Source organism: Spea bombifrons, chromosome 10, assembly GCF_027358695.1.
Source record: "Spea bombifrons isolate aSpeBom1 chromosome 10, aSpeBom1.2.pri, whole genome shotgun sequence".
In the NCBI taxonomy this organism is placed as follows: domain Eukaryota; kingdom Metazoa; phylum Chordata; class Amphibia; order Anura; family Pelobatidae; genus Spea; species Spea bombifrons.
This window is the reverse complement of record NC_071096.1, coordinates 15092435-15113115: the sequence shown is the minus strand read 5'-3', so window position 1 is coordinate 15113115 and position 20681 is coordinate 15092435. Positions and strand designations below refer to the sequence as shown.

The 20681-nt window shown below is 41.7% G+C and overlaps 2 long non-coding RNA genes across 5 annotated transcripts; both read right to left on the bottom strand.

Moving 5' to 3' along the window:
* Window positions 1–1041: 1041 nt before the first annotated feature.
* LOC128467065 (uncharacterized) lies at window positions 1042–5167 on the bottom strand. The gene is made up of 3 exons (XR_008345681.1): window positions 4640–5167; window positions 3093–3324; window positions 1042–2422 (listed from the first exon to the last, which is right to left on the bottom strand). It is a non-coding gene; the product is annotated as an uncharacterized LOC128467065 (long non-coding RNA).
* A 71-nt stretch (window positions 5168–5238) lies between these two features.
* On the bottom strand, window positions 5239–19971 carry LOC128467064 (uncharacterized). Of its 4 annotated transcripts, XR_008345677.1 has the most exons (6): window positions 19635–19971; window positions 17742–18561; window positions 13991–14448; window positions 10242–10699; window positions 6181–6948; window positions 5239–5731 (listed from the first exon to the last, which is right to left on the bottom strand). It is a non-coding gene; the product is annotated as an uncharacterized LOC128467064 (long non-coding RNA). The 4 variants fall into 4 exon arrangements; XR_008345678.1 differs by lacking the exons at window positions 5239–5731; window positions 6181–6948 and adding an exon at window positions 8990–9482 and having other exon boundaries at window positions 9932–10699; XR_008345679.1 differs by lacking the exons at window positions 5239–5731; window positions 6181–6948; window positions 10242–10699 and adding an exon at window positions 12741–13233 and having other exon boundaries at window positions 13683–14448.
* Window positions 19972–20681: the final 710 nt, after the last annotated feature.

The following is a 20681-nucleotide window of genomic DNA, read 5'->3' as shown; positions in this document are numbered from 1 at the left end:
TGTCTTACAACTGAGAAGCTTGTTGCCTTGAAGCCGTCTTCTATGTACCTGATGGGTTAAAATGTTCACAAGAGATACCCCCATATCCAAATACATTGTTGCAACAGTCATGAAAGCAATAAGAAAAAAAACACACCTCTCAAAGACTGACTCGGGTCATAATGGTCTGCCACCTGTGAATCACAAAGCAGAGAGACAACTTTCCCCTCACCATATACATTTCAAATTAGCAGTGTTTTCTGTCCAAACCTTTTGCGTCTAAATGATTCACGGGTCTCAAGGTTCAAAGGTAACACCTATTATCGAGGTCTTCCTAGGCAGCAAAGGTCCGATATTTTGTCTCTTGAAGGGATCTGATAGAGAAGGCATGAGAACATTCCCCACACAAACAAGAGACACAACTGACAATTCATGGACCTTTTGAAATGTTAGGGTGCACATCATTTTGTGATGAAATGAGAGAAGGCATTTTGAAAAGGAATTACAGCAAAAACCAGACTGTGTAGCGTGTGATGCCTACCATCAACTTTGTTGCTCCAAATTAAATAAAGTGACTTGTGAAAGAGATCCTAACAGTACAATCTGCTTACCTCACAACGCTCTAATATTTAGGGCATGGGACACATCTCTCCCAGAACACTGCTGCCACATGTGTTGAGTACAAGATACACTGGCTTTTGCCATCATCTCAGAAACAATATCCATTCATGTCTCCTCTATCTGTTCAATTCCCCAAAGAACCTTCTTTTCAAATACCGCTAAACAAAGCTTCCTAAACATGCCGATTGAGGAGATGGTACAAACTTTTTTCTTCACTTTCTTTGCTGCTCCTCTCGATCTTTGTGGATCCTGAAACTATTCAAGAGAGCTCATTTTGCTTACCTTACACCTGCTGAAAACCCTGTTGCCCAAGATTCACTTTTCCACAAGACAAGGCTGCGACATCTGTCGAGTAAAGCAATAGACACACAGGCCTTTCCTTCCGCGAACACAACTTTCAAATGTCTTCCTACATAAGATGGTACAAACTTTTTTCTTCACTTTCTTTGCTGCTCCTCTCAATCTATGTGGATCCTGAAACTATTCAAGCGAGATCATTTTGCTTACCTTACACCTGCTGACAACCCTGTTGCCCAAGATTCACTTTTCCACAAGACAAGGCTGCGACATCTGTCGAGTAAAGCAATAGACACACAGGCCTTTCCTTCCACATACACAACTTCTAAACGTCTTCCTACGTTAATCCTAAATCACACAGGCTTTATTGTAGAACATACATAAGCAAAAAGTCTTACGACTGAGAAGCTTTGTGTCTTGAAGCCGTCTTCTATGTACCTGATGGGTTAAAATGTTCACAAGAGATACCACCATATCCAAATACATTGTTGCAACAGTCATGAAAGCAGTAAGAAAAAAACCACACCTCTCGAAGACTGACTCGGGTCATAATGGTCTGCCACCTGTGAAACACAAAGCAGAGAGACAACTTTTCCTTCACCCTATACATTTCAAATTAGCAGTGTTTTCTGTCCAAACCCTTTGCGTCTCAATGATTGACGAGTCTCAAGGTTCAAAGGTAACAACTATAATCAAGGTCTTCCTAGGCAGCAAAGGTCCGATATTTTGTGTCTTGAAGGGATCTGATAGAGAAGGCATAAGATGGTACAAACTTTTTTCTTCACTTTCTTTGCTGCTCCTCTCAATCTTTGTGGATCCTGAAACCATTCAAGCGAGATCATTTTGCTTACCTTACACCTGCTGAAAACCCTGTTGCCCAAGATTCACTTTTCCACAAGACAAGGCTGCGACATCTGTCGAGTAAAGCAATAGACACACAGGCCTTTCCTTCCGCGAACACAACTTCCAGATGTCTTCCTACATAAGATGGTACAAACTTTTTTCTGCACTTTCTTTGCCGCTCCTCTCAATCTTTGTGGATCCTGAAACCATTCAAGCAAGATCATTTTGCTTACCTTACACCTTCTGAAAACCCTGTTGCCCAAGATTCACTTTTCCACAAGACAAGGCTGCGACATCTGTCGAGTAAAGCAATAGACACACAGGCCTTTCCTTCCGCGAACACAACTTTCAAATGTCTTCTACATAAGATGGTACAAACTTTTTTCTTCACTTTCTTTGCTGCTCCTCTCAATCTATGTGGATCCTGAAACTATTCAAGCGAGGTCATTTTGCTTACCTTACACCTTCTGAAAACCCTGTTGCCCAAGATTCACTTTTCCACAAGACAAGGCTGCGACATCTGTCGAGTAAAGCAATAGACACACAGGCCTTTCCTTCTGCAAACACAACTTCCAATTGTCTTCCTACATAAGATGGTACAAACTTTTTTCTTCACTTTCTTTGCTGCTCCTCTCAATCTGTGTGGATCCTGAAACTATTCAAGCAAGATCATTTTGCTTACCTTAAACCTTCTGAAAACCCTGTTGCCCAAGATTCACGTTTCCACAAGACAAGGCTGCGACATCTGTCGAGTAAAGCAATAGACACACAGGCCTTTCTTTCCTTCCGCAAACACAACTTCCAGATGTCTTCCTACATAAGATGGTACACACTTTCTTCTTCACTTTCTTTGCCGCTCCTCTCAATCTTTGTGGATCCTGAAACCATTCAAGCGAGGTCATTTTGCTTACCTTACACCTTCTGAAAACCCTGTTGCCCAAGATTCACTTTTCCACAAGACAAGGCTGCGACATCTGTCGAGTAAAGCAAAAGACACACAGGCCTTTCCTTCCGCAAACACAACTTCCAATTGTCTTCCTACATAAGATGGTACAAACTTTTTTCTTCACTTTCATTGCTGCTCCTCTCAATCTGTGTGGATCCTGAAACTATTCAAGCAAGATCATTTTGCTTACCTTACACCTGCTGAAATCCCTGTTGCCCAAGATTCACTTTTCCACAAGACAAGGCTGCGACATCTGTCGAGTAAAGCAATAGACACACAGGCCTTTCTTTCCTTCCGCAAACACAACTTCCAAATGTCTTCCTACATAAGATGGTACACACTTTCTTTTTCACTTTCTTTGCTGCTCCTCTAAATCTTTGTGGATCCTGAGATCCATTTTGCTTACCTCACACCTTCTGAAAACCCTGTTGCCCAAGATTCACTTTTCCACAAGACAAGGCTGCGACATCTGTCGAGTAAAGCAATAGACACACAGGCCTTTCCTTCCACGAACACAACTTCCGAATCTCTTCCTACATAAGATGGTACAAACTTTTTTCTGCACTTTCTTTGCCGCTCCTCTCAATCTTTGTGGATCCTGAAACCATTCAAGCAAGATCATTTTGCTTACCTTACACCTTCTGAAAACCCTGTTGCCCAAGATTCACTTTTCCACAAGACAAGGCTGCGACATCTGTCGAGTAAAGCAATAGACACACAGGCCTTTCCTTCCGCGAACACAACTTTCAAATGTCTTCTACATAAGATGGTACAAACTTTTTTCTTCACTTTCTTTGCTGCTCCTCTCAATCTATGTGGATCTCTAAATCTTTGTGGATCCTGAAACCATTCAAGCGAGATCATTTTGCTTACCTCACACCTTCTGAAAACCCTGTTGCCCAAGATTCACTTTTCCACAAGACAAGGCTGCGACATCTGTCGAGTAAAGCAATAGACACACAGGCCTTTCCTTCCACATACACAACTTCTAAATGTCTTCCTATTTCAATCCTAAATCACATGGGCTTTATTGTGGAACATACATAATCAAAATGTCTTACAACTGAGAAGCTTTGTGCCTTGAAGCCGTCTTCTATGTACCTGATGGGTTAAAATGCTCACAAGAGATACCCCCATATCCAAATACATTGTTGCAACAGTCATGAAAGCAATAAGAAAAAAACACACCTCTCAAAGACTGACTCGGGTCATAATGGTCTGCCACCTGTGAATCACAAAGCAGAGACAACTTTCCCCTCACCATATACATTTCAAATTAGCAGTGTTTTCTGTCCAAACCTTTTGCGTCTAAATGATTCAGGGGGTCTAAAGGTTCAAAGGTAACACCTATTATCGAGGTCTTCCTAGGTAGCAAAGGTCCGATATTTTGTCTCTTGAAGGGATCTGATAGAGAAGGCATAAGAACATTCCCCGCACAAACAAGAGACACAACTGACAATTCATGGACCTTTTGAAATGTTAGGTACACATGTTAGGGTGCACATCATTTTGTGATGAAATGAGAGAAGGCATTTTGAAAAGGAATTACAGCAAAAACCAGACTGTGTAGCGTGTGATGCCTACCATCAACTTTGTTGCTCCAAATTAAATAAAGTGACTTGTGAAAGAGATCCTAACAGTACAGTCTGCTTACCTCACAACGCTCTAATATTTAGGGCATGGGACACATTTCTCCCAGAACACTGCTGCCACATGTGTTGAGTACAAGATACACTGGCTTTTGCCATCATCTCAGAAACAATATCCATTCATGTCTCCTCTATCTGTTCAATTCCCCAAAGAACCTTCTTTTCAAATACCGCTAAACAAAGCTTCCTAAACATGCCGATTGAGGAGATGGTACAAACTTTTTTCTTCACTTTTTTTGCTGCTCCTCTCGATCTTTGTGGATCCTGAAACTATTCAAGAGAGCTAATTTTGCTTACCTTACACCTGCTGAAAACCCTGTTGCCCAAGATTCACTTTTCCACAAGACAAGACTGCTACATCTGTCGAAAAAAGCAATAGACACACAGGCCTTTCCTTCCGCGAACACAACTTCCAAATGTCTTCCTACATAAGATGGTACACACTTTTTTCTTCACTTTCTTTGCTGCTCCTCTCAATCTATGTGGATCCTGAAACTATTCAAGCGAGATCATTTTGCTTACCTTACACCTGCTGACAACCCTGTTGCCCAAGATTCACTTTTCCACAAGACAAGGCTGCGACATCTGTCGAGTAAAGCAATAGACACACAGGTCTTTCCTTCCACATACACAACTTCTAAACGTCTTCCTACGTTAATCCTAAATCACACAGGCTTTATTGTAGAACATACATAATCAAAAAGTCTTACGACTGAGAAGCTTTGTGTCTTGAAGCCGTCTTCTATGTACCTGATGGGTTAAAATGTTCACAAGAGATACCACCATATCCAAATACATTGTTGCAACAGTCATGAAAGCAGTAAGAAAAAAAACCACACCTCTCGAAGATTGACTCGGGTCATAATGGTCTGCCACCTGTGAAACACAAAGCAGAGAGACAACTTTTCCTTCACCCTATACATTTCAAATTAGCAGTGTTTTCTGTCCAAACCCTTTGCGTCTCAATGATTGACGAGTCTCAAGGTTCAAAGGTAACAACTATAATCAAGGTCTTCCTAGGCAGCAAAGGTCCGATATTTTGTGTCTTGAAGGGATCTGATAGAGAAGGCATAAGATGGTACAAACTTTTTTGTTCACTTTCTTTGCTGCTCCTCTCAATCTTTGTGGATCCTGAAACCATTCAAGCGAGATCATTTTGCTTACCTTACACCTGCTGAAAACCCTGTTGCCCAAGATTCACTTTTCCACAAGACAAGGCTGCGACATCTGTCGAGTAAAGCAATAGACACACAGGCCTTTCCTTCCGCGAACACAACTTCCAGATGTCTTCCTACATAAGATGGTACAAACTTTTTTCTGCACTTTCTTTGCCGCTCCTCTCAATCTTTGTGGATCCTGAAACCATTCAAGCAAGATCATTTTGCTTACCTTACACCTTCTGAAAACCCTGTTGCCCAAGATTCACTTTTCCACAAGACAAGGCTGCGACATCTGTCGAGTAAAGCAATAGACACACAGGCCTTTCCTTCCGCGAACACAACTTTCAAATGTCTTCTACATAAGATGGTACAAACTTTTTTCTTCACTTTCTTTGCTGCTCCTCTCAATCTATGTGGATCCTCAAACTATTCAAGCGAGGTCATTTTGCTTACCTCACACCTTCTGAAAACCCTGTTGCCCAAGATTCACTTTTCCACAAGACAAGGCTGCGACATCTGTCGAGTAAAGCAATAGACACACAGGCCTTTCCTTCTGCAAACACAACTTCCAATTGTCTTCCTACATAAGATGGTACAAACTTTTTTCTTCACTTTCTTTGCTGCTCCTCTCAATATGTGTGGATCCTGAAACCATTCCAGCGAGATCATTTTGCTTACCTTACACCTGCTGACAACCCTGTTGCCCAAGATTCACTTTTCCACAAGACAAGGCTGCGACATCTGTCGAGTAAAGCAATAGACACACAGGCCTTTCTTTCCTTCCGCAAACACAACTTCCAAATGTCTTTCTACATAAGATGGTACAAACAGTTTTCTTCACTTTCTTTGCTGCTCCTCTCAATATGTGTGGATCCTGAAACCATTCCAGCGAGATCATTTTGCTTACCTTACACCTCCTGAAAACCCTGTTGCCCAAGATTCACTTTTCCACAAGACAAGGCTGCGACATCTGTCGAGTAAAGCAATAGACACACAGGCCTTTCCTTCCGCAAACAAAACTTCCAAATGTCTTCCTACATAAGATGGTACAAACTTTTTTCTTCACTTTCTTTGCTACTCCTCTCAATCTGTGTGGATCCTGAAACTATTCAAGCAAGATCATTTTGCTTACCTTACACCTGCTGAAATCCCTGTTGCCCAAGATTCACTTTTCCACAAGACAAGGCTGCGACATCTGTCGAGTAAAGCAATAGACACACAGGCCTTTCTTTCCTTCCGCAAACACAACTTCCAGATGTCTTCCTACATAAGATGGTACACACTTTCTTCTTCACTTTCTTTGCCGCTCCTCTCAATCTTTGTGGATCCTGAAACCATTCAAGCGAGGTCATTTTGCTTACCTTACACCTTCTGAAAACCCTGTTGCCCAAGATTCACTTTTCCACAAGACAAGGCTGCGACATCTGTCGAGTAAAGCAAAAGACACACAGGCCTTTCCTTCCGCAAACACAACTTCCAATTGTCTTCCTACATAAGATGGTACAAACTTTTTTCTTCACTTTCTTTGCTGCTCCTCTCAATCTGTGTGGATCCTGAAACTATTCAAGCAAGATCATTTTGCTTACCTTACACCTGCTGAAATCCCTGTTGCCCAAGATTCACTTTTCCACAAGACAAGGCTGCGACATCTGTCGAGTAAAGCAATAGACACACAGGCCTTTCTTTCCTTCCGCAAACACAACTTCCAAATGTCTTCCTACATAAGATGGTACACACTTTCTTTTTCACTTTCTTTGCTGCTCCTCTAAATCTTTGTGGATCCTGAAACCATTCAAGCGAGATCATTTTGCTTACCTCACACCTTCTGAAAACCCTGTTGCCCAAGATTCACTTTTCCACAAGACAAGGCTGCGACATCTGTCGAGTAAAGCAATAGACACACAGGCCTTTCCTTCCACATACACAACTTCTAAATGTCTTCCTATTTCAATCCTAAATCACATGGGCTTTATTGTGGAACATACATAATCAAAATGTCTTACAACTGAGAAGCTTTGTGCCTTGAAGCCGTCTTCTATGTACCTGATGGGTTAAAATGCTCACAAGAGATACCCCCATATCCAAATACATTGTTGCAACAGTCATGAAAGCAATAAGAAAAAAACACACCTCTCAAAGACTGACTCGGGTCATAATGGTCTGCCACCTGTGAATCACAAAGCAGAGACAACTTTCCCCTCACCATATACATTTCAAATTAGCAGTGTTTTCTGTCCAAACCTTTTGCGTCTAAATGATTCAGGGGGTCTAAAGGTTCAAAGGTAACACCTATTATCGAGGTCTTCCTAGGTAGCAAAGGTCCGATATTTTGTCTCTTGAAGGGATCTGATAGAGAAGGCATAAGAACATTCCCCGCACAAACAAGAGACACAACTGACAATTCATGGACCTTTTGAAATGTTAGGTACACATGTTAGGGTGCACATCATTTTGTGATGAAATGAGAGAAGGCATTTTGAAAAGGAATTACAGCAAAAACCAGACTGTGTAGCGTGTGATGCCTACCATCAACTTTGTTGCTCCAAATTAAATAAAGTGACTTGTGAAAGAGATCCTAACAGTACAGTCTGCTTACCTCACAACGCTCTAATATTTAGGGCATGGGACACATTTCTCCCAGAACACTGCTGCCACATGTGTTGAGTACAAGATACACTGGCTTTTGCCATCATCTCAGAAACAATATCCATTCATGTCTCCTCTATCTGTTCAATTCCCCAAAGAACCTTCTTTTCAAATACCGCTAAACAAAGCTTCCTAAACATGCCGATTGAGGAGATGGTACAAACTTTTTTCTTCACTTTTTTTGCTGCTCCTCTCGATCTTTGTGGATCCTGAAACTATTCAAGAGAGCTAATTTTGCTTACCTTACACCTGCTGAAAACCCTGTTGCCCAAGATTCACTTTTCCACAAGACAAGACTGCTACATCTGTCGAAAAAAGCAATAGACACACAGGCCTTTCCTTCCGCGAACACAACTTCCAAATGTCTTCCTACATAAGATGGTACACACTTTTTTCTTCACTTTCTTTGCTGCTCCTCTCAATCTATGTGGATCCTGAAACTATTCAAGCGAGATCATTTTGCTTACCTTACACCTGCTGACAACCCTGTTGCCCAAGATTCACTTTTCCACAAGACAAGGCTGCGACATCTGTCGAGTAAAGCAATAGACACACAGGTCTTTCCTTCCACATACACAACTTCTAAACGTCTTCCTACGTTAATCCTAAATCACACAGGCTTTATTGTAGAACATACATAATCAAAAAGTCTTACGACTGAGAAGCTTTGTGTCTTGAAGCCGTCTTCTATGTACCTGATGGGTTAAAATGTTCACAAGAGATACCACCATATCCAAATACATTGTTGCAACAGTCATGAAAGCAGTAAGAAAAAAAACCACACCTCTCGAAGATTGACTCGGGTCATAATGGTCTGCCACCTGTGAAACACAAAGCAGAGAGACAACTTTTCCTTCACCCTATACATTTCAAATTAGCAGTGTTTTCTGTCCAAACCCTTTGCGTCTCAATGATTGACGAGTCTCAAGGTTCAAAGGTAACAACTATAATCAAGGTCTTCCTAGGCAGCAAAGGTCCGATATTTTGTGTCTTGAAGGGATCTGATAGAGAAGGCATAAGATGGTACAAACTTTTTTGTTCACTTTCTTTGCTGCTCCTCTCAATCTTTGTGGATCCTGAAACCATTCAAGCGAGATCATTTTGCTTACCTTACACCTGCTGAAAACCCTGTTGCCCAAGATTCACTTTTCCACAAGACAAGGCTGCGACATCTGTCGAGTAAAGCAATAGACACACAGGCCTTTCCTTCCGCGAACACAACTTCCAGATGTCTTCCTACATAAGATGGTACAAACTTTTTTCTGCACTTTCTTTGCCGCTCCTCTCAATCTTTGTGGATCCTGAAACCATTCAAGCAAGATCATTTTGCTTACCTTACACCTTCTGAAAACCCTGTTGCCCAAGATTCACTTTTCCACAAGACAAGGCTGCGACATCTGTCGAGTAAAGCAATAGACACACAGGCCTTTCCTTCCGCGAACACAACTTTCAAATGTCTTCTACATAAGATGGTACAAACTTTTTTCTTCACTTTCTTTGCTGCTCCTCTCAATCTATGTGGATCCTCAAACTATTCAAGCGAGGTCATTTTGCTTACCTCACACCTTCTGAAAACCCTGTTGCCCAAGATTCACTTTTCCACAAGACAAGGCTGCGACATCTGTCGAGTAAAGCAATAGACACACAGGCCTTTCCTTCTGCAAACACAACTTCCAATTGTCTTCCTACATAAGATGGTACAAACTTTTTTCTTCACTTTCTTTGCTGCTCCTCTCAATATGTGTGGATCCTGAAACCATTCCAGCGAGATCATTTTGCTTACCTTACACCTGCTGACAACCCTGTTGCCCAAGATTCACTTTTCCACAAGACAAGGCTGCGACATCTGTCGAGTAAAGCAATAGACACACAGGCCTTTCTTTCCTTCCGCAAACACAACTTCCAAATGTCTTTCTACATAAGATGGTACAAACAGTTTTCTTCACTTTCTTTGCTGCTCCTCTCAATATGTGTGGATCCTGAAACCATTCCAGCGAGATCATTTTGCTTACCTTACACCTCCTGAAAACCCTGTTGCCCAAGATTCACTTTTCCACAAGACAAGGCTGCGACATCTGTCGAGTAAAGCAATAGACACACAGGCCTTTCCTTCCGCAAACAAAACTTCCAAATGTCTTCCTACATAAGATGGTACAAACTTTTTTCTTCACTTTCTTTGCTACTCCTCTCAATCTGTGTGGATCCTGAAACTATTCAAGCAAGATCATTTTGCTTACCTTACACCTGCTGAAATCCCTGTTGCCCAAGATTCACTTTTCCACAAGACAAGGCTGCGACATCTGTCGAGTAAAGCAATAGACACACAGGCCTTTCTTTCCTTCCGCAAACACAACTTCCAGATGTCTTCCTACATAAGATGGTACACACTTTCTTCTTCACTTTCTTTGCCGCTCCTCTCAATCTTTGTGGATCCTGAAACCATTCAAGCGAGGTCATTTTGCTTACCTTACACCTTCTGAAAACCCTGTTGCCCAAGATTCACTTTTCCACAAGACAAGGCTGCGACATCTGTCGAGTAAAGCAAAAGACACACAGGCCTTTCCTTCCGCAAACACAACTTCCAATTGTCTTCCTACATAAGATGGTACAAACTTTTTTCTTCACTTTCTTTGCTGCTCCTCTCAATCTGTGTGGATCCTGAAACTATTCAAGCAAGATCATTTTGCTTACCTTACACCTGCTGAAATCCCTGTTGCCCAAGATTCACTTTTCCACAAGACAAGGCTGCGACATCTGTCGAGTAAAGCAATAGACACACAGGCCTTTCTTTCCTTCCGCAAACACAACTTCCAAATGTCTTCCTACATAAGATGGTACACACTTTCTTTTTCACTTTCTTTGCTGCTCCTCTAAATCTTTGTGGATCCTGAAACCATTCAAGCGAGATCATTTTGCTTACCTCACACCTTCTGAAAACCCTGTTGCCCAAGATTCACTTTTCCACAAGACAAGGCTGCGACATCTGTCGAGTAAAGCAATAGACACACAGGCCTTTCCTTCCACATACACAACTTCTAAATGTCTTCCTATTTCAATCCTAAATCACATGGGCTTTATTGTGGAACATACATAATCAAAATGTCTTACAACTGAGAAGCTTTGTGCCTTGAAGCCGTCTTCTATGTACCTGATGGGTTAAAATGCTCACAAGAGATACCCCCATATCCAAATACATTGTTGCAACAGTCATGAAAGCAATAAGAAAAAAACACACCTCTCAAAGACTGACTCGGGTCATAATGGTCTGCCACCTGTGAATCACAAAGCAGAGACAACTTTCCCCTCACCATATACATTTCAAATTAGCAGTGTTTTCTGTCCAAACCTTTTGCGTCTAAATGATTCAGGGGGTCTAAAGGTTCAAAGGTAACACCTATTATCGAGGTCTTCCTAGGTAGCAAAGGTCCGATATTTTGTCTCTTGAAGGGATCTGATAGAGAAGGCATAAGAACATTCCCCGCACAAACAAGAGACACAACTGACAATTCATGGACCTTTTGAAATGTTAGGTACACATGTTAGGGTGCACATCATTTTGTGATGAAATGAGAGAAGGCATTTTGAAAAGGAATTACAGCAAAAACCAGACTGTGTAGCGTGTGATGCCTACCATCAACTTTGTTGCTCCAAATTAAATAAAGTGACTTGTGAAAGAGATCCTAACAGTACAGTCTGCTTACCTCACAACGCTCTAATATTTAGGGCATGGGACACATTTCTCCCAGAACACTGCTGCCACATGTGTTGAGTACAAGATACACTGGCTTTTGCCATCATCTCAGAAACAATATCCATTCATGTCTCCTCTATCTGTTCAATTCCCCAAAGAACCTTCTTTTCAAATACCGCTAAACAAAGCTTCCTAAACATGCCGATTGAGGAGATGGTACAAACTTTTTTCTTCACTTTTTTTGCTGCTCCTCTCGATCTTTGTGGATCCTGAAACTATTCAAGAGAGCTAATTTTGCTTACCTTACACCTGCTGAAAACCCTGTTGCCCAAGATTCACTTTTCCACAAGACAAGACTGCTACATCTGTCGAAAAAAGCAATAGACACACAGGCCTTTCCTTCCGCGAACACAACTTCCAAATGTCTTCCTACATAAGATGGTACACACTTTTTTCTTCACTTTCTTTGCTGCTCCTCTCAATCTATGTGGATCCTGAAACTATTCAAGCGAGATCATTTTGCTTACCTTACACCTGCTGACAACCCTGTTGCCCAAGATTCACTTTTCCACAAGACAAGGCTGCGACATCTGTCGAGTAAAGCAATAGACACACAGGTCTTTCCTTCCACATACACAACTTCTAAACGTCTTCCTACGTTAATCCTAAATCACACAGGCTTTATTGTAGAACATACATAATCAAAAAGTCTTACGACTGAGAAGCTTTGTGTCTTGAAGCCGTCTTCTATGTACCTGATGGGTTAAAATGTTCACAAGAGATACCACCATATCCAAATACATTGTTGCAACAGTCATGAAAGCAGTAAGAAAAAAAACCACACCTCTCGAAGATTGACTCGGGTCATAATGGTCTGCCACCTGTGAAACACAAAGCAGAGAGACAACTTTTCCTTCACCCTATACATTTCAAATTAGCAGTGTTTTCTGTCCAAACCCTTTGCGTCTCAATGATTGACGAGTCTCAAGGTTCAAAGGTAACAACTATAATCAAGGTCTTCCTAGGCAGCAAAGGTCCGATATTTTGTGTCTTGAAGGGATCTGATAGAGAAGGCATAAGATGGTACAAACTTTTTTGTTCACTTTCTTTGCTGCTCCTCTCAATCTTTGTGGATCCTGAAACCATTCAAGCGAGATCATTTTGCTTACCTTACACCTGCTGAAAACCCTGTTGCCCAAGATTCACTTTTCCACAAGACAAGGCTGCGACATCTGTCGAGTAAAGCAATAGACACACAGGCCTTTCCTTCCGCGAACACAACTTCCAGATGTCTTCCTACATAAGATGGTACAAACTTTTTTCTGCACTTTCTTTGCCGCTCCTCTCAATCTTTGTGGATCCTGAAACCATTCAAGCAAGATCATTTTGCTTACCTTACACCTTCTGAAAACCCTGTTGCCCAAGATTCACTTTTCCACAAGACAAGGCTGCGACATCTGTCGAGTAAAGCAATAGACACACAGGCCTTTCCTTCCGCGAACACAACTTTCAAATGTCTTCTACATAAGATGGTACAAACTTTTTTCTTCACTTTCTTTGCTGCTCCTCTCAATCTATGTGGATCCTCAAACTATTCAAGCGAGGTCATTTTGCTTACCTCACACCTTCTGAAAACCCTGTTGCCCAAGATTCACTTTTCCACAAGACAAGGCTGCGACATCTGTCGAGTAAAGCAATAGACACACAGGCCTTTCCTTCTGCAAACACAACTTCCAATTGTCTTCCTACATAAGATGGTACAAACTTTTTTCTTCACTTTCTTTGCTGCTCCTCTCAATATGTGTGGATCCTGAAACCATTCCAGCGAGATCATTTTGCTTACCTTACACCTGCTGACAACCCTGTTGCCCAAGATTCACTTTTCCACAAGACAAGGCTGCGACATCTGTCGAGTAAAGCAATAGACACACAGGCCTTTCTTTCCTTCCGCAAACACAACTTCCAAATGTCTTTCTACATAAGATGGTACAAACAGTTTTCTTCACTTTCTTTGCTGCTCCTCTCAATGTGTGGATCCTGAAACCATTCCAGCGAGATCATTTTGCTTACCTTACACCTCCTGAAAACCCTGTTGCCCAAGATTCACTTTTCCACAAGACAAGGCTGCGACATCTGTCGAGTAAAGCAATAGACACACAGGCCTTTCCTTCCGCAAACAAAACTTCCAAATGTCTTCCTACATAAGATGGTACAAACTTTTTTCTTCACTTTCTTTGCTACTCCTCTCAATCTGTGTGGATCCTGAAACTATTCAAGCAAGATCATTTTGCTTACCTTACACCTGCTGAAATCCCTGTTGCCCAAGATTCACTTTTCCACAAGACAAGGCTGCGACATCTGTCGAGTAAAGCAATAGACACACAGGCCTTTCTTTCCTTCCGCAAACACAACTTCCAGATGTCTTCCTACATAAGATGGTACACACTTTCTTCTTCACTTTCTTTGCCGCTCCTCTCAATCTTTGTGGATCCTGAAACCATTCAAGCGAGGTCATTTTGCTTACCTTACACCTTCTGAAAACCCTGTTGCCCAAGATTCACTTTTCCACAAGACAAGGCTGCGACATCTGTCGAGTAAAGCAAAAGACACACAGGCCTTTCCTTCCGCAAACACAACTTCCAATTGTCTTCCTACATAAGATGGTACAAACTTTTTTCTTCACTTTCTTTGCTGCTCCTCTCAATCTGTGTGGATCCTGAAACTATTCAAGCAAGATCATTTTGCTTACCTTACACCTGCTGAAATCCCTGTTGCCCAAGATTCACTTTTCCACAAGACAAGGCTGCGACATCTGTCGAGTAAAGCAATAGACACACAGGCCTTTCTTTCCTTCCGCAAACACAACTTCCAAATGTCTTCCTACATAAGATGGTACACACTTTCTTTTTCACTTTCTTTGCTGCTCCTCTAAATCTTTGTGGATCCTGAAACCATTCAAGCGAGATCATTTTGCTTACCTCACACCTTCTGAAAACCCTGTTGCCCAAGATTCACTTTTCCACAAGACAAGGCTGCGACATCTGTCGAGTAAAGCAATAGACACACAGGCCTTTCCTTCCACATACACAACTTCTAAATGTCTTCCTATTTCAATCCTAAATCACATGGGCTTTATTGTGGAACATACATAATCAAAATGTCTTACAACTGAGAAGCTTTGTGCCTTGAAGCCGTCTTCTATGTACCTGATGGGTTAAAATGCTCACAAGAGATACCCCCATATCCAAATACATTGTTGCAACAGTCATGAAAGCAATAAGAAAAAAACACACCTCTCAAAGACTGACTCGGGTCATAATGGTCTGCCACCTGTGAATCACAAAGCAGAGACAACTTTCCCCTCACCATATACATTTCAAATTAGCAGTGTTTTCTGTCCAAACCTTTTGCGTCTAAATGATTCAGGGGGTCTCAAGGTTCAAAGGTAACACCTATTATCGAGGTCTTCCTAGGTAGCAAAGGTCCGATATTTTGTCTCTTGAAGGGATCTGATAGAGAAGGCATAAGAACATTCCCCGCACAAACAAGAGACACAACTGACAATTCATGGACCTTTTGAAATGTTAGGTACACATGTTAGGGTGCACATCATTTTGTGATGAAATGAGAGAAGGCATTTTGAAAAGGAATTACAGCAAAAACCAGACTGTGTAGCGTGTGATGCCTACCATCAACTTTGTTGCTCCAAATTAAATAAAGTGACTTGTGAAAGAGATCCTAACAGTACAGTCTGCTTACCTCACAACGCTCTAATATTTAGGGCATGGGACACATTTCTCCCAGAACACTGCTGCCACATGTGTTGAGTACAAGATACACTGGCTTTTGCCATCATCTCAGAAACAATATCCATTCATGTCTCCTCTATCTGTTCAATTCCCCAAAGAACCTTCTTTTCAAATACCGCTAAACAAAGCTTCCTAAACATGCCGATTGAGGAGATGGTACAAACTTTTTTCTTCACTTTTTTTGCTGCTCCTCTCGATCTTTGTGGATCCTGAAACTATTCAAGAGAGCTAATTTTGCTTACCTTACACCTGCTGAAAACCCTGTTGCCCAAGATTCACTTTTCCACAAGACAAGACTGCTACATCTGTCGAAAAAAGCAATAGACACACAGGCCTTTCCTTCCGCGAACACAACTTCCAAATGTCTTCCTACATAAGATGGTACACACTTTTTTCTTCACTTTCTTTGCTGCTCCTCTCAATCTATGTGGATCCTGAAACTATTCAAGCGAGATCATTTTGCTTACCTTACACCTGCTGACAACCCTGTTGCCCAAGATTCACTTTTCCACAAGACAAGGCTGCGACATCTGTCGAGTAAAGCAATAGACACACAGGTCTTTCCTTCCACATACACAACTTCTAAACGTCTTCCTACGTTAATCCTAAATCACACAGGCTTTATTGTAGAACATACATAATCAAAAAGTCTTACGACTGAGAAGCTTTGTGTCTTGAAGCCGTCTTCTATGTACCTGATGGGTTAAAATGTTCACAAGAGATACCACCATATCCAAATACATTGTTGCAACAGTCATGAAAGCAGTAAGAAAAAAAACCACACCTCTCGAAGATTGACTCGGGTCATAATGGTCTGCCACCTGTGAAACACAAAGCAGAGAGACAACTTTTCCTTCACCCTATACATTTCAAATTAGCAGTGTTTTCTGTCCAAACCCTTTGCGTCTCAATGATTGACGAGTCTCAAGGTTCAAAGGTAACAACTATAATCAAGGTCTTCCTAGGCAGCAAAGGTCCGATATTTTGTGTCTTGAAGGGATCTGATAGAGAAGGCATAAGATGGTACAAACTTTTTTGTTCACTTTCTTTGCTGCTCCTCTCAATCTTTGTGGATCCTGAAACCATTCAAGCGAGATCATTTTGCTTACCTTACACCTGCTGAAAACCCTGTTGCCCAAGATTCACTTTTCCACAAGACAAGGCTGCGACATCTGTCGAGTAAAGCAATAGACACACAGGCCTTTCCTTCCGCGAACACAACTTCCAGATGTCTTCCTACATAAGATGGTACAAACTTTTTTCTGCACTTTCTTTGCCGCTCCTCTCAATCTTTGTGGATCCTGAAACCATTCAAGCAAGATCATTTTGCTTACCTTACACCTTCTGAAAACCCTGTTGCCCAAGATTCACTTTTCCACAAGACAAGGCTGCGACATCTGTCGAGTAAAGCAATAGACACACAGGCCTTTCCTTCCGCGAACACAACTTTCAAATGTCTTCTACATAAGATGGTACAAACTTTTTTCTTCACTTTCTTTGCTGCTCCTCTCAATCTATGTGGATCCTCAAACTATTCAAGCGAGGTCATTTTGCTTACCTCACACCTTCTGAAAACCCTGTTGCCCAAGATTCACTTTTCCACAAGACAAGGCTGCGACATCTGTCGAGTAAAGCAATAGACACACAGGCCTTTCCTTCTGCAAACACAACTTCCAATTGTCTTCCTACATAAGATGGTACAAACTTTTTTCTTCACTTTCTTTGCTGCTCCTCTCAATATGTGTGGATCCTGAAACCATTCCAGCGAGATCATTTTGCTTACCTTACACCTGCTGACAACCCTGTTGCCCAAGATTCACTTTTCCACAAGACAAGGCTGCGACATCTGTCGAGTAAAGCAATAGACACACAGGCCTTTCTTTCCTTCCGCAAACACAACTTCCAAATGTCTTTCTACATAAGATGGTACAAACAGTTTTCTTCACTTTCTTTGCTGCTCCTCTCAATATGTGTGGATCCTGAAACCATTCCAGCGAGATCATTTTGCTTACCTTACACCTCCTGAAAACCCTGTTGCCCAAGATTCACTTTTCCACAAGACAAGGCTGCGACATCTGTCGAGTAAAGCAATAGACACACAGGCCTTTCCTTCCGCAAACAAAACTTCCAAATGTCTTCCTACATAAGATGGTACAAACTTTTTTCTTCACTTTCTTTGCTACTCCTCTCAATCTGTGTGGATCCTGAAACTATTCAAGCAAGATCATTTTGCTTACCTTACACCTGCTGAAATCCCTGTTGCCCAAGATTCACTTTTCCACAAGACAAGGCTGCGACATCTGTCGAGTAAAGCAATAGACACACAGGCCTTTCTTTCCTTCCGCAAACACAACTTCCAGATGTCTTCCTACATAAGATGGTACACACTTTCTTCTTCACTTTCTTTGCCGCTCCTCTCAATCTTTGTGGATCCTGAAACCATTCAAGCGAGGTCATTTTGCTTACCTTACACCTTCTGAAAACCCTGTTGCCCAAGATTCACTTTTCCACAAGACAAGGCTGCGACATCTGTCGAGTAAAGCAAAAGACACACAGGCCTTTCCTTCCGCAAACACAACTTCCAATTGTCTTCCTACATAAGATGGTACAAACTTTTTTCTTCACTTTCTTTGCTGCTCCTCTCAATCTGTGTGGATCCTGAAACTATTCAAGCAAGATCATTTTGCTTACCTTACACCTGCTGAAATCCCTGTTGCCCAAGATTCACTTTTCCACAAGACAAGGCTGCGACATCTGTCGAGTAAAGCAATAGACACACAGGCCTTTCTTTCCTTCCGCAAACACAACTTCCAAATGTCTTCCTACATAAGATGGTACACACTTTCTTTTTCACTTTCTTTGCTGCTCCTCTCAATCTGTGTGGATCCTGAAACTATTCAAGCAAGATCATTTTGCTTACCTCACACCTTCTGAAAACCCTGTTGCCCAAGATTCACTTTTCCACAAGACAAGGCTGCGACATCTGTCGAGTAAAGCAATAGACACACAGGCCTTTCCTTCCACATACACAACTTCTAAATGTCTTCCTATTTCAATCCTAAATCACATGGGCTTTATTGTGGAACATACATAATCAAAATGTCTTACAACTGAGAAGCTTTGTGCCTTGAAGCCGTCTTCTATGTACCTGATGGGTTAAAATGCTCACAAGAGATACCCCCATATCCAAATACATTGTTGCAACAGTCATGAAAGCAATAAGAAAAAAACACACCTCTCAAAGACTGACTCGGGTCATAATGGTCTGCCACCTGTGAATCACAAAGCAGAGACAACTTTCCCCTCACCATATACATTTCAAATTAGCAGTGTTTTCTGTCCAAACCTTTTGCGTCTAAATGATTCAGGGGGTCTCAAGGTTCAAAGGTAACACCTATTATCGAGGTCTTCCTAGGTAGCAAAGGTCCGATATTTTGTCTCTTGAAGGGATCTGATAGAGAAGGCATAAGAACATTCCCCGCACAAACAAGAGACACAACTGACAATTCATGGACCTTTTGAAATGTTAGGTACACATGTTAGGGTGCACATCATTTTGTGATGAAATGAGAGAAGGCATTTTGAAAAGGAATTACAGCAAAAACCAGACTGTGTAGCGTGTGATGCCTACCATCAACTTTGTTGCTCCAAATTAAATAAAGTGACTTGTGAAAGAGATCCTAACAGTACAGTCTGCTTACCTCACAACGCTCTAATATTTAGGGCATGGGACACATTTCTCCCAGAACACTGCTGCCACATGTGTTGAGTACAAGATACACTGGCTTTTGCCATCATCTCAGAAACAATATCCATTCATGTCTCCTCTATCTGTTCAATTCCCCAAAGAACCTTCTTTTCAAATACCGCTAAACAAAGCTTCCTAAACATGCCGATTGAGGAGATGGTACAAACTTTTTTCTTCACTTTTTTTGCTGCTCCTCTCGATCTTTGTGGATCCTGAAACTATTCAAGAGAGCTAATTTTGCTTACCTTACACCTGCTGAAAACCCTGTTGCCCAAGATTCACTTTTCCACAAGACAAGACTGCTACATCTGTCGAAAAAAGCAATAGACACACAGGCCTTTCCTTCCGCGAACACAACTTCCAAATGTCTTCCTACATAAGATGGTACACACTTTTTTCTTCACTTTCTTTGCTGCTCCTCTCAATCTATGTGGATCCTGAAACTATTCAAGCGAGATCATTTTGCTTACCTTACACCTGCTGACAACCCTGTTGCCCAAGATTCACTTTTCCACAAGACAAGGCTGCGACATCTGTCGAGTAAAGCAATAGACACACAGGTCTTTCCTTCCACATACACAACTTCTAAACGTCTTCCTACGTTAATCCTAAATCACACAGGCTTTATTGTAGAACATACATAATCAAAAAGTCTTACGACTGAGAAGCTTTGTGTCTTGAAGCCGTCTTCTATGTACCTGATGGGTTAAAATGTTCACAAGAGATACCACCATATCCAAATACATTGTTGCAACAGTCATGAAAGCAGTAAGAAAAAAAACCACACCTCTCGAAGATTGACTCGGGTCATAATGGTCTGCCACCTGTGAAACACAAAGCAGAGAGACAACTTTTCCTTCACCCTATACATTTCAAATTAGCAGTGTTTTCTGTCCAAACCCTTTGCGTCTCAATGATTGACGAGTCTCAAGGTTCAAAGGTAACAACTATAATCAAGGTCTTCCTAGGCAGCAAAGGTCCGATATTTTGTGTCTTGAAGGGATCTGATAGAGAAGGCATAAGATGGTACAAACTTTTTTGTTCACTTTCTTTGCTGCTCCTCTCAATCTTTGTGGATCCTGAAACCATTCAAGCGAGATCATTTTGCTTACCTTACACCTGCTGAAAACCCTGTTGCCCAAGATTCACTTTTCCACAAGACAAGGCTGCGACATCTGTCGAGTAAAGCAATAGACACACAGGCCTTTCCTTCCGCGAACACAACTTCCAGATGTCTTCCTACATAAGATGGTACAAACTTTTTTCTGCACTTTCTTTGCCGCTCCTCTCAA